The sequence below is a fragment of the Bombina bombina genome, chromosome 10 (assembly GCF_027579735.1).
Source record: "Bombina bombina isolate aBomBom1 chromosome 10, aBomBom1.pri, whole genome shotgun sequence".
In the NCBI taxonomy this organism is placed as follows: domain Eukaryota; kingdom Metazoa; phylum Chordata; class Amphibia; order Anura; family Bombinatoridae; genus Bombina; species Bombina bombina.
The window spans coordinates 140,880,617-140,902,086 of record NC_069508.1 but is presented as its reverse complement, the minus strand read 5'-3'; positions in this window follow the sequence as shown (position 1 = coordinate 140,902,086).

Here is a 21,470-nt window from a genome sequence, read left to right as displayed (position 1 = left end):
TCAAGTTTCTTTCTTCAGTGTGCACGATAATACATACGAGATCCAAGACCAGCGCCTCTATATACTTAATCTATATTCTACTCACAGTCTTGTTGGGAGAGACTGTTAGAAGGCTGTGGTCACCTAAGAGGGGAGTATTGTGCTCTATTCTAGTCATTCTGTACATTGTGTTGTTAACATCTAACATATCTGTATAGTTTTTGTAATTATCCTATATATCTAGTGCCTGATCACAATCTTGCACTTGTTTTCAGGAGATTACAATTTCTGAACATGGGACAATATTGTCATTGTAATCCACAGCACAACTAAACCACAAAAGATGAGACACAATAGTGCAGTTCTGCCACAAACATATTAAAAAAACATAATTGCCAATCCATAGAATTTAAAATATTGTAAAGTATTAGAACTTTTCTACAGCCCTAGATCCATTGTTATATTACTCTGTCCCTTTCAGCCTCCCCCTGAGACACCATCAGACACAAATCCCAAACACACTAGGGGCTTCAACAGATTTCACAGCATTTTTCTGGCCACTTTCTTAGGAAACAAATTGCTTTATTACACACCTAAGAATTATCAAGCTAATAATTATTGGTGTGAAAAGCTGTTCCCAGTTTCTCCGTATTATTAAGTAAGTCTGTTCTGTATAAGGCTGGACAATAACATTTTTAAAACAATAGATGTCTATATAAGAAAAATTGAATCATGTTACAGTTTATTTTTTTTTTGCATGTGTCACCAAATTCCTCTCATTCCCTTTGGTATATATTTATTCAAAAAACAATGCACCAGGCTGCAATAGAAAGCTGTGTGATATCTGAGCAGATTGCTGTCACTGGAGTTGTATCTCACGCTGTTTATAAGTACAGCTATACACACAATAATGATTCATCTGAAGCATCAAGTGTGAATCTAAGTCACTGTTTATGAGTGTGGAAAAATTGACCCTGCATTATAATCACAAGAATGATTTCTCTTGATTTTATTGACGTGTATTAAAGTTGCACATCAATGATGCAAAAAATGTTGGTATTAGCTAGTATGCTATACAATCGTTGGTTAAAGGGACAGTCTAGTCAAAAACAAACTTTCATGATTAAGATAGAGCATGCATTTATTTTATTTTTTTAATGAGATTTTTTTATTGAGGTTTTTATATATTGACAAAAAAAGAGTGAGAACACAAGGAATTGACAGGTCACGGCAGTGTAGTAATTATACAATAAGATAATGCCTTGTTTCAAAAACAACCATGTGATAATTGGAGCTTGTAAGTCAAGTATATAAGTTGCAACATATCAAGTAAAAGCAGGCAAGGAAGTATCAACAATAAGATAAAACACACACCAATGAAACCTAATTTTTCTTAATAATTATAGAATTGATGTAACTATAATATAGGCCACTCATGGGCCAGATAGATAAGTAATTTAATAGCAATTGGTAGTTACGTGGAGGTCGTTTAATAAGGTATATGGGGAAATCAGCAGGCAAGAGCTGCTTTAGAATTGGGAGAGGGGGATGAAGGACGTGTCTGGGAAATTTAATGACAAGCAGTGTCATAATTATAAAGCTCACTATCAAATAAGTAAATTAACAGCTGATAAAATAGATGTGAGCAAAGGTCAGCATTTTATACATTGCCTATAGGCCGCTCTTGGACCTGTGATGAGTAGCATAAGTTGCTGGAAGTGAACTAGAATGATATGACGCCACTCTTGGGCATGTTAAGTTGAAAAATAGCTGTAGACATATTATCTATTAATAAGAAAATAGTGACTACAAATATAACAGGAATTAACCATGAATGATATAAAGATATATTAAACAAAAATGGTTTAAGCGAGAGCTATATTTGTATGAGAGAGAGTTATCTCTGAACTGCCTCAGCGAAATAGTGACTTATCTAACCCCAATATTATTTATGACAAAGGTCGTGTGCAAATAGGGTTTAAGAGGGGGAGCTGTATATATATATATATAGAGTATGGAGGTCGAAGACCAAAATGCCCTGGAGATGTGTGAGATGAGCAAGATTGGGGCGAATATTGTGGTATCATATCCTTTTAAACAGAAGCACCTTATATAGCAAACTGACGTATGCCCCAGTAACAGCCATACCTATATAGAGAATAGAGATTACCAAAATATGTGCCTGGCACCCTTTCGAGACAGTGTCAGTACAAGTTCCCAGGGAGTAAGACAAACCTATTTGGCTCTCCTATGCGTAGAGGAGGTTATGTTAGAGTCGCTGGATTTAGATGCAGAAGCCTCTTAACAAAGCTACGTGAGATGAATCTGCAGTCTTCCAGAAAGCAAATCCTATGTATATGTATTCTTTTAAGGTGTTTAACTCTACATTAAGAGGTGGTAGATAAGTAGGTATGTAATGACAGGTACATATACCCCTTTTATATATGAGCTTGAGAAATTAGTACGTGTCTATATATGTTATTTAGAGGGTGTTAATTATGATAGCAGTGTGACCACCAGCTTTATAGGTCCTATCTCTAAACGCCCACTGAAGGATCAGACAATACAGTCCTCATATATCACTTTAATCATGCTGGTGATATAATTGCAAGGTGCAACAGATAAACCTCCAAACCCTCTATGGGAATACTGATACCCAGACATACATTGAGCAAGCGCAGAGGCCAGAGGGTACTGAACTTTTGTCTGCATTATTAGGGTCAATTTATGTAACTCAGGAGAGATGACTGCTTCTGATATGTTACAATATGTTAAACAGTTATGCAGATAAAGTTTTTATCCAATAGCACATATGGGGGAGACCACATTGCACCAGCTCACCACTTTGTTAGGTAGTAGAGAGGGAAATAATTGACATAGGTTGGCTGAATGCTGCAATAAGTAAAGGTCTAGTGTTATATTGGCTTCATATTAACATGGGATATACATTAGATTTCTAGGTGCTAATAGTGGAACAAAATCCAGATAGGAAATGCTAAAACAGAGCTCAACCAACAGGGGGGCTGCCTCCACCCCCCCCCCACAGTTACCGGTGACCTGTGTGAATGATAAACATCCCCCATATTAGCCATCATGATTTCTACTAACCTAGACACGCCAGATCTATGACTACCCTAATTCACTAAGGCTGCTATAGAATGTGAGCAAAGATTATGTGCCCCTGTATATAAGCCTCAATACCTGGAGAGCTGGAGGTTATATTTTACACATAGGTAACTTAGGAAGCCCAATCCTAATTAGGTACTTTCTAGGTAGCATCATATTAACGTCCTCATTTTAATAAATACTTTAGGTATAACACCCATAACCGGAAAAATTCTCACTAAGTAGCTCATATATGTGAAATTAGAGGGCATGCATTTTCAACAACTTTCCAATTTACTTTTATCACCAAATTTGGTTTGTTATCTTTGTATTCTAGGCTGAAAGCTTAACATCTGTAGGCTCAAACTAATTTCTAAACTGTTAAAAACCACCTCTTATCTCAGAGCAATTTGATAATTTTGACAGTTAGACAGAGCTTGTTCATGTGTGCCATATTGATAACATTGTGCTTACTCCCCAGTAGTTATTTAGGAGTCTGCACTGATTGGCTAAATCGCATGTCTGTTTCAAAAGAACTGAGATAAATGGGCATTCTGCAGAGGCTTAGATACAAGGTAATCACAGAGGCAACATTTTTAGTAGCACAACAGTGTTGGTTATGCAAAACTGGGGAATGGGTAATACATGGATTAGCTATATTTTTAAACAATACAAATTCTGGAGTAGTCTGTTCCTTTAACTGAGTAAAATAGAGGAGTACACTATTATTTTGAGGTAAATATGGAACCCCATTCCCCCTTATTAAAGACCCCTTTTTTGTTTTTTGTCTGTTGTCCAAAGTCATTTTGATGATTTTGTGATAAGGACTGATAGTCTTTATTGCTGCATAATATTTCATTTAAAATTACATTTTTATAATTTTGGAATCAACACAGTAAAATAAAAAGGGTACGGTTGGGGTCTGTTTGTGAACAAATGTTGTGGTTGTTCCCTCAGTGGGTTATAATTACACCTTAAGGATCTAATATGTACCATTTAGAGGTAAATAAGGTACAAATATGTTTATAACTGTCAAAGGGTCCATGTCTGTACCATTTAATACCCCAAAAAGTTACAATCACTTGCGTAACCAAAAGGTTGAGGGGGATGGGTGGTTCAAGGCTGCCAAACCCTGCAAGTCCATATAATTTGTGCACCTGAGTGTTATTATTTCCCAAGATGGTAAACAGTTATTTTAAACTTAGGCTACATAGAGGTATCCACAGTAATCACAATTATTCTACAAACACATAATTTGCAATCTCCCCCCAAAAAATTCAACATACATGATGAACAGCAAAATAATTGATGTTCAGTGGTTGTTGGTTATATGCAACAGGTGGACAAAACAACAAAAAATACTTAACCCATATCTTCACTGATGCTGCATTGCTGGCTCTAAATAGCAAACAAGCACTTAATTGATATTCAGGATGATAACTTTTACACATAAAGCAAATGTATTAATTTACATTACAAAGAAAAAAAAATGTCATTTTAAACTCTATAATATAAACAAGAGCTGTTTAAGAACCAGTTTTCTAAAATGAAAATTGTGACCGTTCTCCAGTCACATATATGAACATTGTCTAACATGGTAGAAAGTTCCTGGACATTGTGTAAGATAGCACCATCTATTAGTTGAACGTTTCTAGACATTGTGTAACAAAGCACCATCTATTGGTTGAAAGTTTCTAGACATTGTGTAACAAAGCACCATCTATTGGTTGAAAGTTCCTGGACATTGTATAACACAGCACCATTTATGAGTAGAAGGTTCATCACCAAAATGTGTACTGGGGAAAAATACTCATTTGCATATATTTTGCATAGGGTTTGAATTCAAATGTATGGTTTTGACTTTTATCATTTATGCATCCCACACGTTTTCTGATAGTGTAGATCCAGAATTAGGATTTGTTTATAGAATATTAATACATGTAATTAACTGTGCATTGAATAAGTGATTGTTTTAATTTTTTTTTAATTAAGTTGTAAGTGCTTCCATTTAGGTGTTCTCAATTATTTATTTCAGAGTCATTTTATCTAAAGGGACAGTCTATTCAAAATGAAACTTTCATGATTCAGATAGGGTATGTAATTTTAAACAACTTTCCAGTTTACTTTCATCATCAAATTTGCTTTGTTCTTTTGGTATTCTTAGTTGAAAATTAAAACTAAGTAGACTCATATGCTAATTTCTAAACCATTGAAGGCCGTCTGAAACCTCAGTGTATTTTGACAGTTTTTCACAGCTAGAGGGCGTTAGTTCATGTGTGCCATGCAGATAACATTGTGCTCACGCTCGTGGAGTTACCTGGGAGTAAGCATTCATTGGCTTAAATGCAAATCTGTCAAAAGAAGGGGGCAGTCTGCAGAGGCTTAGATACAATGTAATAGAGATAAAAAGTATATTAATATAACTGCGTTGGTTATGCAAAATTGGGGAATGGGTAATAAAGGGATTATCTATCTTTTTAAACAATAAAAATACTGGCGTAGCCTGTCCCTTTAATGATTGATTTTGTAATTTTTGTAGGTGCTTAGTCAGAGGCGTAACTAGAAACCACAGGGCCCAGGTGCAAGAATCTAAGAAGGGGACCCCCCACCGCCCCTCCCCCCTCCAAAAAAAGGTGAATTTAATACTTTTTTTTTTTTTTTTTTACATTTAACACAGAAAAAAAATGTGAATCAGATTACATGTCTGCAAAAGGAGGTACCCTGTGCCCACAGTCTGTGAGATGGTCTGACCCCCTATTACTGTATATATATATATATATATATATATATATATATATATATATATATATATATATATATAGTGACACTATTTAACCCCCCAAAACTGTATATAGTAAGTTAGTGACACAGTCTGTAATCTGCCGGTGAGATGGCTGGCCTGACCCTACCCGCCCAGTACTTTATAAAGTGACCACAGTAGTCAGTGACATGGTCCAGCCCCCATACTGTATATAGTGGTACTGTATAATGACACTGTTCACCCCCTGCCCCACCAATGCTGTAGTAACAAGGTCTGTAATTTGCTGGATCCACAAACATACACACATACATACATGCATAAATACACACACAGTCACATACATACACACACCATACACACACACATAAACACCAATGGGTGAAACAGAAACACTAACCCCTGTAGTCATGTCACACTCACATGATATCAGTGCAGGCAGCGGTAGGTTAACGTTTTTAAAATTTTTTTTTTTTTTTTTTTTAAAGCTGGGCCCCCACCCTCAGGGGCCCAGTCGCACCTGCGACCTCTGCACCCCCTGTAGTTTCGCCCCTGTGCTTAGTCTAACTTGCATATCATTGTAATTTATTAAGATAAAGCAAAACAATCAGTGTGTAATGAATTTCATATGAACTACTTGCTCTCAGATGAAAAAAAAAACATTTGTGGTTATTTACAAGAGGAGTGTGAACTTGTTTTATTATTGTTGTATTTTTTGAATTTATAATGTTTCCTCCTACTAAGCAGAGAGGACAAATTGCTTCCGTGGGCATAGATGGTTAAGGTCTATTAGCCCAAATCTCTGTACAACCTGTTCAAACAAACATAACAGTTGTTGTTCTTTCAAGGTATATATATATAGTTCAGCAATTAAAGGTTAGAGCATTGCTTGACTAAAGTGTACCAAGTATGTCTCCTTTTTTAAAAAACATATCCTTAAATACATATTTGTGCATACAATTTTTATTTGCTTAAAGCTAAAAAAAAACAAAACTACACAGAACATACTGTACAATAGTACCACTGGTTTGTAAACTAGCAAATTATTTTGAAAACCTTTTGTACAAGGTTACTGAGGTTACAACAAGGTAAATCTATAATTTCCAACCGTTTTAGATGTCAAATCTGAAAATCCGTTGGCAAGGAGATATTTTGCTTTGAGACTTTTGTAGATGCCTATAATCTTCTAAGGATATTTGTAGTAGTCTTTAAAAGGCAGGTACAAATGTAAAAAGAAAATAAGTTTGCATTGTGGTGATGTGATTCTTTAGTACCCAAATTATTTCAATTATTTAAAAATAACCTCTAAATTCAAGATACGCAGCATACTATTGTTCCTGTTGCCTGCACTGCACTGCACTATTAAGTACTTATATTAAGTACTGTGTTGCAAAATAAGTGCTTACAAAATAAATACATTAAAAAAAAAATCAAAATTTTACTTTTTTTTTTTTTATGTAAAGAACATAGGAATGTAAACTATGCGTAACTTGGTGTTGGGTTAGTGCACATGAAGAATTGCTAATTTCAATGCTTGTTATTGAAATATTAAATATTACATTTTTTTTAATAATTATTAAAATTATTTTACATACTGTAAAAATTCAAAATAATTCATAGAATATATATATATATATATATATATATTTACAGTGTGAATAATAATTTGTTATAATTATTAATAATCAGCCAGATTACGAGTTTTGAGCGCTATAGGAAATTTAACGACCGCAACATTTTCGGCGGTATTTCACCTCCCTATAGCATTGTTATTACAGGTTTGCAAAAAGCAGGCTTGTGCTGGCGATATGGTGGTGTTGAGCTCCATGCTTCACCCAAATACAAGCGCTGTTTTGACGTGCTTGTGCACGATTTCCCCATAGACATCAATGGGGAGAGCTGGCAAAAAAAGCCTAACACCTGCGATTGGGAAAAAAAAGCTCCGTAACGCAGCCCCATTGATGTCTATGGGGAAAGAAAAAGCTATGTTTAAACCCAACACCGTAACATAAAAACCACATCTAAACACCCCAAATCTGTCGTCCCCAACATCACCGCCACCTACATAATGTTATTAACCCCTAATCTGCTGGCCCTAACATCGCCGCCACCTATATACACTTATTAACCCCTAATCTGCCGCCCTTAACATTGCCGCCACTTACATTACAGTTATTAACCCCTAATCTGCTGCCCCCAATGTCGCCGCCACTATACTAAAGTTATTAGCCCCTAAACCTCTGGCCTACAACATCACTAACACTAAATAAATATATTAACCCCTAAGCTAAATTTGTATTTAAATAAATACCTAGTTAAAGTAAATACAAAATTACCTGTGAAATAAAACCTAACATTACAATCAAATAAAATAAATTAAATTAATAAAATACAATTATCTAAATTACAAAAAAATAAACACTAAATTACACAAAATAAAAAACAAAATTATCAAAAATAAAAACGAATTACTCCTAATCTAATAGCCCTATCAAAATAAAATAAAATAAAATAAAAAAAAACCCCTAGTCTACACTAAACTGCCAATGGCCCTTTTGCGGGGCATTGCCCCAAAGAAATTAGCTCTTTTACCTGTAAATTTTTTTTACAAACAACCCCCTAACAGTTTAACCCACCACCCACACAACCAAACCCCCCAAATAAAAACCTAGCTAAATAAACCTAAACTAACCATTGACCTGAAAAGAGCATTTGGGTGGGCATTGCCCTTAAAAGGGCATTTAGCTCTTTTACTGCCCAAATCCTAATCTATAAATAAAACCCACCCAATAAACCCTTAAAAAAACCTAACACTAACCCCCGATGATCCACTTACAGTTCTCGAAGACCGGACATCCATCCTCATCCAGGGAGCAGAAGTCTTCATCCAAGCATGTAGAAGTCCTCATCAAAGCCGGCAGAAGTCTTCATCCAAGCGGGCAGAAGTCTTCATCCAGACAGCATCTTCTATCTTCATCCATCCGACATGGAGCGGGTCCATCTTCAAGACATCCGGCGGGGAGCATCCTCTTCTTCTGATGGTCAACATAGAATGAAGTTTCCCTTTAAGGTATGTCATCCAAGAAGGGTCCTTTACATTCCAATTGGCTGATAGAATTCTATCAGCCAATCGGAATTAAAGGGGAAAAATCCTATTGGCTGTTGCAATCAGCCAATAGGATTGAGCTTTCATCCTATTGGCTGATCCAATCAGCAAATAGAATGCTAGCTCAATCGTATTGACTGATTGGATCAGCCAATAAGATGAAAGCTCAATCCTATTGGCTGATTGCAACAGCCAATAGGATTTTTTCACCTTTAATTCCTATTGGCTGATAGAATTCTATCAGCCAATCGGAATCTAAGGGATGCCATCTTGGATGTCATACCTTAAAGGGAAACTTCATTCTATGTTGACCATCGGAAGAAGAGGATGCTCCACACCGGATTTCTTGAAGATGGACCCGCTCCACGCTGGATGGATGAAGATAGAAGATGCCATCTGGATGAAGACTTCTGCCCACTTGGATGAAGGCTTCTGCCGGTGTAATAAACTGTTAGGTACTGTTTAAATATGTCAATGACAACAGTAATCCTATGAGATTGATAAGGGTTTTGTTGTTGGCTAAGTATTCCAGTAAAGGATTTTAAAGAAATACCTAGTACATTTATATATGCCAAGGCGTTATAGTTGAGCAATGAAATATTGGATATATCACACAAACTACAATGTGGCAAATGTAACAGGTTAATATATAGGCTGAACTGTATATTGAGGGAACTTGATAGTTCAGACGGAAATTCACAGTATAAGAAATTGGAGTAGATAAAGTTAATCAGACCTGTGAGTAATGTTCCGGAGTAGAAATGTTCCCCTTGTTTCATTTAGTATATTTAACTCAGTATGGAACCGTGAGTTAAAACAAACAGTAGCGTGGAGAGCCGGTTAGAGCTGACAGGCAGGGAGAGATGCAGACGTCTGCCTCTGATGACGTCACGGCTATCGAGTGCCGGTCACACACAGGTTGTTTTAGGAAGATGTGAAGCAGCACCTGAAACAATAATCCAGAAAGTATAGCATCTACTATACAGGTTAGTGAGCAACTTTAGAATTCCAAGTAGAAGTATAGTATAGGATGATTTCCAAAAGTATAGAGCATAAAACTCTGTAGCGGTCTGAGTACACAGCAATAAGCATTAGAACTCAATAAAGCAGCACTGATTCTTAGTGGGTGGTGCCTTAAATAGGCAAAAGGCTTAAAGGGACAGAGAGGTCACGTTTAACCCTTACAGAGCCCCCCCCACAAAGAACCACAGCGTGGGTCAAGGTCTGGGACGATCCGGATTTCGCCGGTGGAAAAGGGACACAAGGCGAGGAGCAGAGACATTGGTAGCAGGTTCCCAAGAGTCCTCTTCATGACCAAACCCCTTCCAATGAATAAGATAAAATAGAATTCCCCCACGGATGCGTGAGTCCAGGATGCTATGTACAACAAATTCTTGATCCGGGGAAGGTATCGGAACTGGTTCGGAGTCAAGAGAAGTATGGGTAGATACAGAGCAGGGTTTAACTAAGGATACGTGAAAAGTAGGATGAACTTTGAAATTGGAAGGGAGCTGTAGGGTGACAGTTGATGGATTTGTGATCCGAATGATGCGGTATGGACCAATGAACAACTTCCCCATCTTCTTGCTAGGGTATGAGAGTCTAAGATTCCGAGTTGAGAGCCAAACCATTTGTCCTACCACATATGTGGGACTAGACCTATGACGGAGATTGTAGTATTTACTCTGATACGCTTGGGCATGTAGAATATTATCATGAATAGTTGGGAATAGAGCTGAGATATCATTGACCAAATCATTTACTACAGGACAAGGTGTCTCAACCTTAGGTAGTAAAGTAAAACGAGGGTGTAATCCATAATTAATGAAAAATGGAGAGAAACCAGTGGAAGAATTTCTGTTGTTGTTATACGCGAACTCTGCTAGTGGGAGGAAGAATGCCCATGACTCTTGTTGATTTGCACAGTAACATCGCAAGTATTGCTCCAGCCACTGGTTGACTCTCTCTGTTTGTCCGTTAGTCTGCGGATGATAAGCGGTGGAAAGCTTCTGTTCCATGTGGAGGGCTTTACAAAGAGATCTCCAGAATTTGGAGGTGAACTGAGTTCCACGATCACTGATAACTGTTAGTGGGATGCCATGCAAGCGTACTACATTTTGTATAAATAGATCACAAGAAATTTTGGACGTAGGTAATGATGTTATGGGGATGAAGTGTGACATTTTTGAGAACAAATCCGTAACCACCATGATAGTGGTATAATTATTGGATGTCGGTAGATCAACTATAAAGTCCATAGACACAGTCTGCCATGGAACATGGGGTACTGGTAAAGGTTGTAGAAGACCGACTGGCAATTGTCTGGAGGGTTTAGAGGTGGCACAGATGACACATTGGTCCAAGTGATTTTTAAGATCCGAGCGTAAGGTTGGCCACCAATAGAATCTAGTGAGCAAATCCATAGTTTTATCCCTACCCATATGCCCTGCTAAAGGAGATTCGTGAACAGAATTCAGTACTTCTTTCCTGAGGTTTGTTGGGATATACAGCTTGTGGTCCTTGCGTAATACTCCATTAGCGTCAGGTAGTAAGTCCTGAAAAGGAACAGAAGTATCTGTGCCAAGTGCTCTTTTGAACAGGGGTTCAAGACCCGTCATGATTCCTACTATACATTCCTTGGGTATGATGGTAGAGGGCAAAGGAGATTGTGAAGGTTTGGTTGCTTGTCTAGAAAGGGCGTCTGCCTTGCCATTCCTGGTACCTGGTCTATAGGTGATGATATATTGAAAGCGAGAAAAATAGAGACTCCATCTCACTTGCCTGGAAGACAAAGTACGATTAGATTGTAAGTACTGCAAGTTCTTATGATCAGTATAAATAACAGTAGGTTGGGTAGCTCCTTCTAAAAGGTGTCTCCAATGGTCAAAAGAACACTTGATAGCGAGCAATTCTTTTTCTCCTACTGGGTAATTCAATTCAGAAGGTTGTAGGAGTCGAGAGAAAAAAGCCACTGGATGTAACGGATCCTTAAAAGATTTTCTCTGGGACAAGATTGCCCCAATGGCAAATTCTGAGGCGTCCACCTCTAGTATAAATTGCTTTTGCAGATCTGGATACTGGAGGATGGGAGCTGAAGTAAATTGGGACTTCAAATTGTCAAATACTGATTGAGTTTGATTGTTCCAGGCAAATGGTTGATTCAATTTTGTGAGTACTGTCAGGGGTTTTGTGAGGGCTGCAAAGCCAGGTATAAATTTTCTATAATAATTAGAAAACCCTAGAAAGCGCTGTACGTCTTTCTTTGATTGGGGGACAGGCCAATCTAAAATAGCCTGAACCTTGTCGTTTTGCATTTTAATGCCTTTTGGGGAAATTTCATAACCAAGGAAGGTTATGTTCTGAGATTCGAATATACATTTTTCGAGTTTGGCATATAGATGGTGTGTCCTAAGTCTAGAAAGGACTTCTCTTACATGTAGTCTATGCTGATCTAGGTCTTGTGAATAAATTAGAATGTCGTCCAAATAGACTACAACATACACATCCAGTATGTCTCGGAAAATGTCATTGATAAGACATTGGAATGTAGCTGGAGCATTACATAATCCGAATGGCATCACTGTGTATTCGAAAAGACCGTATCTAGTTCGGAACGCAGTGAGCCATTCGTCTCCAGCCCTCATTCGTATCAGATTATAGGCGCCACGAAGATCCAACTTGGTGAAAACCGTGGCACCCCTCAATCTTTCTATCAACTCTGGGATTAACGGGAGAGGGTACCTGTTTTTACGTGTACGCTTATTTAATTCTCGGTAATCAATAATAGGTCTTAAAGTACCGTCTTTGTTAGTAACAAAAAATATCCCAGCCCCGGCAGGAGAGGTACTGGGTCTGATAAACCCCTTTTTAAGGTTATCATCAATATAGTTCTTTAAGTGTTCCAACTCTGGTTTAGAGAGCGGATAAATGTGACCATACGGGATGGAGACCCCCGGTAATAGGTCAATCGGGCAATCATAAGCCCTGTGAGGAGGGAGGACCTCAGCATCCTTTTTGTCAAACACATCAGAGTACTCTGCGTAATGAGTGGGCAGGATATTAGCAGAAGTATTACATAGAATAGATAGATCAGTATTTGACAAGGATGTACTTGTTTTAGGAAAGGTTAGGCTGAGATTATCCCAATCTATAGTAGGTTTGTACATACATAACCATTCCATACCTAATATGATGTCAAAAATAGGGGATGTAATAACATCAAATATACAAGATTTAGTTACTGAGTTATTAATAGTTACCTGAATAGGATCAGTTTGATGTAATACAGGCCCTGAAGCAAGTAAAGACCCATCAATAACTTTCACCGAGACTGGATTGCTTTTACACACAAAAGGTATTTTATTGGATTTCACAAAACCTAGATGGATAAAGTTTCTACATGAGCCTGTATCTATGAGTGCTTCAGTGGTTGTCTGGTAGTGGTCCCACTGTAAGAGAATTGGGACAGTGATATAAGCATTTTTAATTGTCTTAATTACGTAAGAGGTATGTGTTGTTAGCAACCTACCCTTCTTAGTTTTAGCTAGTATAGGGCAGTCCTTCACTTCATGGGCTGGGGAAGCACAGTACATGCAAAGGCATTGCATTTTTCTTCTGGCTTTTTCCTGAGGGGTGAGTGGTCCCTTCATAAACCCGATATCCATGGGTTGGGTACTATCCTTCACCTGGTAAGTTGGAGTTGGGAGATATCCTTTAGAGCTCGTAGCTTTTTCATTCCTCCTTTCCCTGAGGCGTCTATCTATATTAATTGTAAGTGTGAAAAATTCCTCCAGGGAGTCAGGGATACCAATGCGGGATAATTCATCTTTAATCTCTTCACTTAACCCCAAACGAAATTGTGTCTTAAGGGACACCTCGTTCCATCCTGAGTCACGTGCAGAAATCTTGAAGAGGGTGATATAATTTTCCACTGGATTTTTCTTTTGTTTCAGGGCCCTTAAGGTATTTTCGGCAGAAACCTGTTTGAAGGGGTCATCATAAAGTGCTGCCATCTGGTTGAAAAAACTTGAAAGAGATCCTAAGACAGGGTCTTGGTTCTCATAGAATGAGTCAGCCCAAGCCCTGGGCTCACCCCTTAGATAAGAAATGACCGTTAAGACTCTGACCCTTTCTGTGGGGTATGTACGTGGTTTTAAGTCAAATAACAATAAACAGGAATTCCTGAATTCTCTGAAGTGGGCTCTGTCTCCGGAGAATTTCTCAGGAGGGGAGACCAAGGGTTCAGGTGTTTGTTCTGAGGGGCTCGGCTTAGGGGCCAATACCTCTCGAAGACAGGCTTTTAGGGCCTGGTTTTCTACTTGTAGCTCATGAAAAGAACCTGACAAGGCATCGAGCCTATCAGACAATACTTGAACTCTTTCACCAATAGGATCCTGTTCCATGGTTAGATTAAGTTATAATGATTTTCTGTTTTAATGAAAACTTCGGCCAAAACAAACCCTTAATGAATCTCTTATTTGGCTGCTTTATTATGTAATAAACTGTTAGGTACTGTTTAAATATGTCAATGACAACAGTAATCCTATGAGATTGATAAGGGTTTTGTTGTTGGCTAAGTATTCCAGTAAAGGATTTTAAAGAAATACCTAGTACATTTATATATGCCAAGGCGTTATAGTTGAGCAATGAAATATTGGATATATCACACAAACTACAATGTGGCAAATGTAACAGGTTAATATATAGGCTGAACTGTATATTGAGGGAACTTGATAGTTCAGACGGAAATTCACAGTATAAGAAATTGGAGTAGATAAAGTTAATCAGACCTGTGAGTAATGTTCCGGAGTAGAAATGTTCCCCTTGTTTCGTTTAGTATATTTAACTCAGTATGGAACCGTGAGTTAAAACAAACAGTAGCGTGGAGAGCCGGTTAGAGCTGACAGGCAGGGAGAGATGCAGACGTCTGCCTCTGATGACGTCACGGCTATCGAGTGCCGGTCACACACAGGTTGTTTTAGGAAGATGTGAAGCAGCACCTGAAACAATAATCCAGAAAGTATAGCATCTACTATACAGGTTAGTGAGCAACTTTAGAATTCCAAGTAGAAGTATAGTATAGGATGATTTCCAAAAGTATAGAGCATAAAACTCTGTAGCGGTCTGAGTACACAGCAATAAGCATTAGAACTCAATAAAGCAGCACTGATTCTTAGTGGGTGGTGCCTTAAATAGGCAAAAGGCTTAAAGGGACAGAGAGGTCACGTTTAACCCTTACAGCCGGCTTCGAGGAGGACTTCTGCCTGTTTGGATGAATACTTCATGCCGCTTGGATGAGGATAGATGTCCGGTCTTCGAAAACTGTAAGTGTATCGTCGGGGGTTAGTGTTAGTTTTTTTAAGGGTTTATTGGGTGGGTTTTATTTTTAGATTAGGGTTTGGGCAATGTAAAAGAGCTAAATGCCCTTTTAAGGGCAATGCCCATCCAAATGTCCTTTTCAGGGCAATGGTTAGCTTAGGTTTATTTAGCTAGGTTTTTATTTGGGGGGTTTGGTTGGGTGGGTGGTGGGTTTTACTGTTGAGGGGTTGTTTGTATTTTTTTTTTACAGGTAAAAGAGCTGATTTCTTTGGGGCAATGCCCCGAAAAAAGGCCCTTTTAAGGGCCATTGGTAGTTTAGTGTAGGCTAGGGTTTTTTTTATTTTGGGGGCTTTTTTTATTTTGATAAGGCTATTAGATTAGGAGTAATTCATTTTTATTTTTGATAATTTCGTTTTTTTATTTTGTGTAATTTAGATAAATGTACTTGATTAATTTAATTCATTTTATTGTAATGTTAGGTTTTAGTGTAAGACAGGTTAGGTTTTATTTTACAGGTAAGTTTGTATTTATTTTAACTAGGCAGCTAGTAAATAGTTAACAACTAGTCTACCTAGTTAAAATAAATACAAACTTACCTGTGAAATAAAAATAAAACCTGATAGCTACAATGTAACAAGGTATCATTTTGGTAGTAATAGTAAGTTTTATTTAGATTTATTTTAATTATATTTAAGTTAGGGGGTGTTAGGGTTACGTTAGGGTTAGGTTTAGGGGTAAATAGGTTTATTAAAGCGGCGGTGTGGGTGTGCGGCAGATTAGGGGTTAATAATATTTAAATAGTGTTTGCTATGTGGGAGGGCGGCGGTTTAGGGGTTAATAATTTTATTATAGTGGCAGCGATATCAGGAAGCAGCGGAATAGGGGTTAATAAATGTTTTAAGTGTCAGTGTTTGCGATGTGGGAGGGCCTTGATTTAGGGGTTTTTAGGTAGTTTATGGGTGTTAGTGTGCTCTGTGACAGTTTATTTATGAGTTTTACCGGTGCTATGGGAGTCCCATTGAAAAAATACTTTTCTTAAAGTGCGGTACTGACGTTGCGTGACGGCCAAAAAGGTGTGTGGTACACCTATTCTGACAAGACTTGTAATAGCGGCGTTAGGGAAAAAGCATCGTTATGGGCCATAACAATGCTTTTTCGCTCATAATGCAAAACTTGTAATCTATTTTATATTTAATGTTTCAATTTTGCACATTGAGGTAACCAATTCTTCATGTGCACTAACCCGACACCGCGTTAGACCTAAAGTGCAAAAAGTGAAGTGCAATATGCATATTTTACATTTGTATGTTCTTTACATACTGTATACTTTTTTAAATGTATATTGCTATATTTATCTGATAACACTAATATAAAAAATATATCTCTATATAGTTATATGAATTGATATACAGGTATATATATATATAACAAATTAATTCACAAAAAGAAGCAACTAGCTCCCTGTAGAGCATTGCTGCTTCTGAGCCTACTTAGATATGCTTTTTAACAAAGGATATCAAGAGAACAAAACAATGAAGATAATGGCAGTAAATTAGAAAGTTGTTTAAAATTGCTCTAATTGAAGTATGAATGTTCAGTTTGTTACTGTCCCTTCAAAACGTATACAGTTAACAGCTTTATAATTATATTTATTTCAAAGAAAACTAATATAAAGACTAAATAAAAGGGAAACAGTGTGCATATGTATTGTATATCTCCACCTTTGTTACAAAGAAAAAGAAACAGATCATAATGCTCATGAAGATCAGTTAGTGATTTGTGTATGTTCTCCTTATGTTGTAAGACTTTTTCATCTTTAATTCTTTACTACCTCCGGTTACTGCCACATTAAGATCCTGTCGATCAAAAAGTTGCCGCCATGGAGAGAAACCACACAAAATCTTTTTCTTAGACCTTACATTTTAATATAGGAGTCTCCCCATCACATACAGAACCCTGCACTGTGAGATACACACCTCTCAATGTAAAATTTGTGTTTCTAAAAAAATGTACCTTGGCATACTCATCAGACTACTTATTTCATCTAAATATCAGACCCTAAATGAGAACAATTATCACAGAATCACAGAAATGTTAGATGACAGGAGTATAGTTTTATAAATATGATTATTTAGAAAAAAAGATATATACATATACCTATAGATCTATATGAAAATATCTATATCTATCTATATATATTTTTATATATATATATACCTGTATATATATATATATATATATATATATATAAATCACTGCACTCTCCGGTCTTAAACATATAACTTTATTTTATAATAAAACAAAGTTATATGTTTAAGACCAGAGAGTGCCATGATTTATGGAAGGATATGTATTGTGCTTAATACGTGAACCCTGGCAATACAAAAGTGTTGGAGACTAACTAGAGTGCTTGGTTCTGGGACTAATTGTGTATATATATATATATATATATGAGGAAGGGGATACTCTGTCTCCGAAATGTTACAATAAATGTGTGTTTCTGAAGGAAAGACCAGTGAGTGCAAGTTTTTGTTACTGTTATATATATATATATATATATATATATATATATATATATATATATATATATATATATATATATATATATATATATATATATATAAAAAAAAAGGTAAATCCCACCAGGGGGAGAGAAAGTAGGTGTAGGTACAGATAGACACCTGACGCGTTTCGCGCATGCGTACATGCGCTTCATCAGAGGCTAAAGAGTCTAGGTGGGTCAAGACCTATATAGGGGCCAGCAACCAATCAACAAACAAGCTATAGATTGCAATAGGCAAATGGTGAGTAATTTGTTATTTGTGAGAGAATGTCCGCCCCTACATAGGTCTCGCAAGGTATAATATTCATATCTAACGATACACACAATAACATGTCTTAACAATAAAAGCTAAGATAAAATAATAACAATAATAAACATTATACATTTTCAAAAAAATAAATAAATAAATAAAATAATATTTTTACAGATAAATGTTTTGCTTTAAAAAGTGTGGAAAATAAATCTAAAAATAAGCAAATATTCTACAAAATTATTTAAATAAGTATATTAACTAAATAGCATAATGTTTCAAAAGCAAAAACATAAGTAATCACTAAGATAAAAACAAATGTAAAATAAAACCTTAATAGATGTTATAACATAAATGTGGTAATAATGATTGTGAATGATATCTCATGACAATATGTTAATGATTAATATTAGTATCCAAAAGGAGGTGACCTACAATATTGGTGTCAGGCAATATACATCAATAAGTAAAGAAAACACCATGGTTTTTAGTCTAAGGTCACTCTATAAGACAAAATCCATTTTGGAAAATTATATAGCTAAGTCAGAGGCCCTGATAGGAGACATTTTATAACAATGGTGCTGTGCTATGTCTCTACTGTGTATTAACATCACATGTCAACTGTCACTTAAAGACCTTTTAAGACAGTGACTAAATGTAAGGTGATAATGCACAACTATCTGAACCCTATCATATTGAGACAATCTGATATCCGATATATATTATGTGTTCTACCTTCAGTAAACTGTAAATGGTATAATATAAGGGATTTGTGTTGATATGAACAAAAGTAAATAAGTCAAGGAGGAAAAGAACTATTCCAGCAACTCCATTTGGGGATCAGTTCAAGTAATATAGGAACAATTGAGATTCAAGCACAATCTGAACAGCCAAAGAGGCCTAAGTGGTGACAAAAGTATATATATAATTAAGCAAGATGAAATACCAGCGCATAATTATGAGCACTTATGGAAAATAATGATGGCTAATGTAAAATTAGGACTTATAGTGTGGGCTGTGTGTCAACCCTACAGTTAGTGTATGATTGTGCAGCTTGAAAAGATAATTAAGTGTACCCTTAACACTTTAGAAAAAGTAAACTCAAAGAGAATAAATCACAATAACATTTCAGCGCAACAAACAGAATTGAAATATAAATAATACAAAAACGTCTTAATGTAGAAAGTTTCTCTAATCTCTGTTCTTTATGCTTATAAAGCAATCTATGGTGACAAATGTATCATATGGAGTAGATACAACGTTGATACTATAATGTAGTAGGTGTCTCCTTACCGGAATTACCCTCAATCGTATGAGGTAATGTATGCTCTCAAATGATAGCCAAGGCAGCCCTGGGTCTGGGGTGATGTTTCATCTGTAACGATTCCTTATGCAGTTGTAAGCTTGTTCTTTACTTTACTCTTGTGCATGCCACTTGTCGAATGGAAACTTCCAAAACTTTTCCTTTAAGGCTCCTCCTTGTGGTCTCCCAGGAGTATGGTATTCCTCCGGGGTGATATTATAAGAGGGAAAAGAACAAACGCCACATAGCGTAATAGTGTTTGGATAGTAAATTTATTACAGACACGTAAACACTATGCACTTACATTAAAAGCCCTCAATCCGTGATGAGATAAGCATTCACATATATAGATAGGTATAGATGTTATTATCTACTCCATATGATACATTTGTCACCATAGATTGCTTTATAAGCATAAAGAACAGAGATTAGAGAAACTTTCTACATTAAGACGTTTTTGTATTATTTATATTTCAATTGTGTTTGTTGCGCTGAAATGTTATTGTGATTTATTCTCTTTGAGTTGACTATATATATATAAATATATATATATATGTGTTCCTCGTTTGAAAGAAGGCACTCACTGGTCTTAGAAAAAACGATTTTTTAATTCATCCAATAAATATCAAAAGCAAGTTCATCCATAACGTTTCAATGTCGTTATGACACCTTTGTCAAATGATCTTCCAATATCAATATCACAGAATCATCATGTCCCCAAAGTAGAAAAAAATCGCTAACAATATACACCTAATACCCACCTTATATACAAACATTTTAAAATGTTCCCGCTCAGCAAATCACCACCTTCACCTCCGACGTCATCACGCTCAAATGTGAGCGAGGTGCGTCAGTAGGATCCGATTGGCTGCAGGTTCCCCTGGTAACTGTATGTACACAACCTACAAAGTAAGCCCAATCCGTGCTGCACATCTGCCCCCACCGATGTCATCACGCAAGAGCGTGATTTTGACGTGTCAGTATGGGCTGATTGGCTACCGGTTACCATGGAAACCATAGAAACAAAACAAACATACCGTGTAAGCCCGAAGTCAAAGGTGTATGCGTGTGAGTGTAAGTCCAATCTCCAGCTCAAAATTAAAGCACGGTCTTATAAGGCACAACAGTGCTCTAATATTTCAGACCCATTGAGTTATTTTTGTTACTGACAGACACAACACCAGCATATGACACCTGAGACTAAAGGACTACAGCTTCAGTGAATAAAAACAAAAAAGCTATTTTGCAACATAACCTATGTAAAATATTTGCACCCCTATATAATGTTGTTAACACTTCATTCTCTAATAAACTTATTCAAAATCCTAGGTTTGCACAAATTACTCTCTACTATATACAATTGTCATATATATTATTACCAGCCTCCTTCATGCCTCTTGATGTAAATAGAAACCAGTGTGTACCCACTAGAATGAAAATTCATGTAGGATCCTGGTACTTATTATTGCATATAGGAGTGGTAGATTGAAATGTATCTGTAGTCAGTCTATGGATTATTTAGTGTAAAATGGTCCAAAGTCCAGATAGGTGTTCAGTCCCTTGGTTATTACAGTGTCCAATAGATGAATCCATTTAGTCTCTCTCTGGAGAAGTCGTTTCGCTCTATTGCCACCCCTGGGTAATGGTGGGATGTGATCAATAACCATAGTTTTCATGCTTGAAACACTGTGTCTGTATTGCACAAAATGGCGTGCTACTGGCTGATCCAAATCGCCTGTTTTTAGGGTTTCTCAGATGGCACACCGATGATTTGCCATCCTATCTCTGAAGCTCGTGACTGTTTTTCCGATATATACCAGGGAGCATGGGCAAATTAACATGTATATGGCATGTGTGCTGGTACAGGTAAGTCGATGGCGAATAGTAAAGCGCTTGTTAGTATGGGGATGCTGAAATGTTTTCCCTTTTATCATGCCATTGCATGTTGTGCAACCACCGCATGTAAAGCAACCTTTTACTTGAGGGTTTTAACCATGTTTCCTTCTGGTAACAGCTGACTGGATCAGTTTTCACCAGCAGATCTTGTAAATTGTCAGCCCGCCTATGCACCATACGTGGTGGCCTGGT